The following is a 3,766-nucleotide window of genomic DNA, read 5'->3' on the forward strand; positions in this document are numbered from 1 at the left end:
ATGGGGCAGTCCTAATGTCCTATAGACCTGGTCGGTGTGTACCGTTTAGACTGCAACTAGAGTTGCTAGTCTTCAGGAGGGTGATCCACTCGCTTCGCATGCGTCTGCGCACGCCCCTGCAAGCCATGATTGCCTCCACCCATGTACTTAGAGCATCTCCAACAGACTATAAAAGCTCCGCGCGGTAAAAAAACAGCCGGTTTGCCGCGCGCGGGCGCTGCCGCGCTGCTCCAGCGGAGGCGGGAAAACGGCGCGTGCTAAAGTTTTTGCCGCCCGCGCGCTTTCGCGCTATTCCGCGCGGGATATTTGCCGCGTGCGCTGCCGCGCGCGCTATAAACACGACACGCGCGAAAGCGATCAACTGCCATCCCTCCCACGCGTCCGTCTCTCTCCCCGCCTCTCTCCCTCCCGCGCCGCTCCGCCTCCGGCCGTTCCGCCTCCACGCGACTCCGCCGTCGTCCCCTCCGCCTCCGCGCGAAGATGCCTCCGCGCCGCCGCCCCGCCTCCGGCTACCACGGCGTTCGGGCGCGGCCGAGCGGCCGATTCGACGCGGAAATCCGTTCCGGCGAGGAGCGGATCCGCCTCGGCACGTTCGACATGGCGCACGAGGCGGCGCGGGCGTACGACGTCGTCGCGTGGCAGCTGGGCCGCTCCCGCCGCGCAATGAACTTCCACGACGTGTTCACGCGGGAGCAGGCGGAGATGCTCGCGCCGCCGCTGCCGGTGATCACGCGGGAGCAGCAGCGCCGACAGCGGGAGCTGGAGCAGCGCCTTCTCATCGCCGAGCGCGACGAGGAGCTTCGCCTTGAATCGGCGTGCCGCTTCCCCGAGGACGTCGCCGCCACGGCGGCCTTCTACGCGCAGAAGGAGCAGAAGGAGGAGGAGAAGGCGGCGGCGAAGGCGAAGAAAAAAGCTAGCCGCGACAAGCGCCGCGCCGAGTCCGCGGCGAGGAAGGCGGCGAGGAAGGAGGAGCAAAAGAAGAACGGCGCAGGGCCATCGACCATCGTCCTCTCCTCCTCCTCCTCCGAGTGGACGATGACGCCGGTGTCGGAGACGACTCCGAGCAGCTCGGACTTCGATTGGGAGTCGGACGAGTAGTTAGCAGTTCTATATGTCGCATTGTATCGTTGAACTTTTAAAATATATTCGTATTTTCGATCAAATTTTCATAGTTTGTTTGATTTAAATTTTCAAAAAAATGGCCGGATTAGCAGTTTGTGCCGCGCGCACGCTGCAAAATAGAGCCTCTGCCGGAGGTGCGTTTTTCGCACAGCAACGCGCGCTGCAAAATAGAGCCTCTGCCGCGGGCAAATTCGCTAACACGCGCGCTAGCGGTATACAGCGTGTCGAATCGCCGGTTTACAGCGCCTGTTGGAGATGCTCTTAAACAGTGTCTCGGCAGTTCAATACAACAACTTGATTCGCCTTCTTGGTATCAGAGCTTAGGCTCAAAACAATGGCCGGAACATCATCCTCGACGACGGCCCCAAACCCTCCTCTCTCTATTGTCCCTCCTATTAACCCCGTCGATGAATCCCTCCTCACTCCCCTCCTCCACCGCAGCCGCAATACCATGCCACGCGCACCTCCTACCCCAATTTCTGAAGCTTTCCCCGCCGCCCAATCCTCTGACTCCCTTTCCGTTGCCACCACCGCCGCCACCCTCGCCGGCTATATCCCTGTAACCTACCCCTACCCCTACCTCCCTCCACCACCATCTCACCCTCTCCTTAGCATCCACATCTCCAACTACATCAACTTCAAGGTCACCACCACCAGCACTAACTATAACAAATGGCGCCACACCATCACGTCCCTCCTCACCATGTACAAGGACGTCGACCACATCACCGAAGGAGCAGCTCCCGCGGACCCCGACGACTCTTGGCAAGCCGTCGATCTTCACATCTCCCTCTGGTTCCTCTCTATCCTGAGCGATGATCTCCACCGCCTTGTTCAGGGCGCCGACGGTCGCTGACAAGGGATTAACTTATCAATGCCTACGTATTGTAGACTAGGGTTTTAGTCGGAAGTAGAGGGCAAGTAGATCTCGAAGGTTTCAGCCGAAAAGTACTCGACGATTATGAAAACTAGGGTTGCGTGCAACAATGAGTCGATCCTCTTTTTGTCCATCGACTCCCCCTTATATAGGAGGCGGAGCCGAGGGATTCGTAATACACAAATTACAGAGTCCGGGAGGGTTTCTAACCCATCCCGTAAAATTACAAGTCTATATTTCCTAATACAACTCTAACTTTCCTTGGTACTTATCTGGGCTTCCAAACTTCATAATCTTCGACTCGTGGGCCTTCAGTAAACCCCGGGTACCATCTTTAGCAGGCCCATTGGGGATGCCTATGTCAGTAGCCCCCGAGATTTTGCTTGAATCGAAGAATCATGGAAAATCTCCAACTTTATAATCATCAAATAGCCTTTTCAAGCCATCACATATCTTTTAAGTAAACACTTATATATTGTACAGGGATAATGGTAGTTGGGGCTAGTTTATCTGACGGAACAGGTACTAGTTAACTGCTCTAGTGGCAATCCGCAAAATCCTACTTCAAGATCACGTCCCTGGACATGACCTCGGGATACTGGTGTTAACTCGACAGGTGCCGCTTAAGGTCTTACCATCTGTCGAGTCCCAGTCATATTTTATCGGGTACCTAACGCGTCTGTTAGGATTTTTCTTCGTATCTGTTGATACGGAAAAAGTAGCAAACCGACGTCAGAGACGGTGCCACGCCGCTCAGAACGGATCTGGGGTCTTACCTTCGCAAAGTTTTGCGGCATTCAGAGATTTATTCACGACTTAGGCGCTCTGAGAATATATTGTCGAGTGTTTTTTTGGCTGTTGGAATAGCACATTTTATTGAGTCAACGGATGACTTATCTTGTCTTCCCGATGGGAGTATACACTACAAGAAAAGTTGCCATGGCCGACGAAGTTGAAGTCGCGCCGTGGTTGCTGGTGTACCATGGCCGACGATTTTGGTCCCTCCGTGGTGCATGTCAAAACTTTTTTTTCTCGTTTTTGAGGCCACCTAGCCCGACGAAAGCGGCCAAAACATCGCGTATGGTGGCCCGGGACGTGGTGCATCGCGAATTCTCGGGTTCGCCGGCCGAGTCAACGCAAATCCACACCGCCGAGGGATGTAGGGCCCAGATGGCAGCCTCTCTGGCATTGTTTTTTTTCTCGATCGCGCCATCTCGTTCAACGTTCTCCGATCGAGCCGTTTACGATGCAGGATCATGGGTCCCGCATGTCATCCTCTATGAACCAAAATTCTTTCTATTCTTGGATTTTTTTTTGACCCCCGATTTCTCGGCTACTTCCTTTTTCTTTTGATCCCTTGCCGCCTTGGAAACGTTGAGACCGCCGCTCGCTAAATGGGACCCGCATGTCATCCTCTATGTGCAATCAACTTTCTTTTCTTGGAGTTTTTTTTGGCACCTCAAATTTGGTCACTTGCCTTTTTCTTTCGATCCCCTGCCGCCTCTCAAACGGTGATACCGCCGTCGCTAACCGGGACCCGCATGTCATCCTCTATGCACTATAAAACTTTCTTTTCTTGAATTATTTTTGGCACCTCATATTTGGTCACTTACCTTTTTCTTTCGATCCCCTGCCGCCTCTCAAACGGTGAGTAAGCTGCTGGCTCATGGGTCCCGCATGTCATCCTCTACGAACAATAAAAGTTTCCTTTCTTGGAGTTATTTTTTACCCCTAATTTCTGGCTATTTGCCTTTTTCTTTTGATCTC

The sequence above is a fragment of the Lolium rigidum genome, chromosome 3 (genome assembly GCF_022539505.1).
Source record: "Lolium rigidum isolate FL_2022 chromosome 3, APGP_CSIRO_Lrig_0.1, whole genome shotgun sequence".
NCBI lineage: Eukaryota > Viridiplantae > Streptophyta > Magnoliopsida > Poales > Poaceae > Lolium > Lolium rigidum.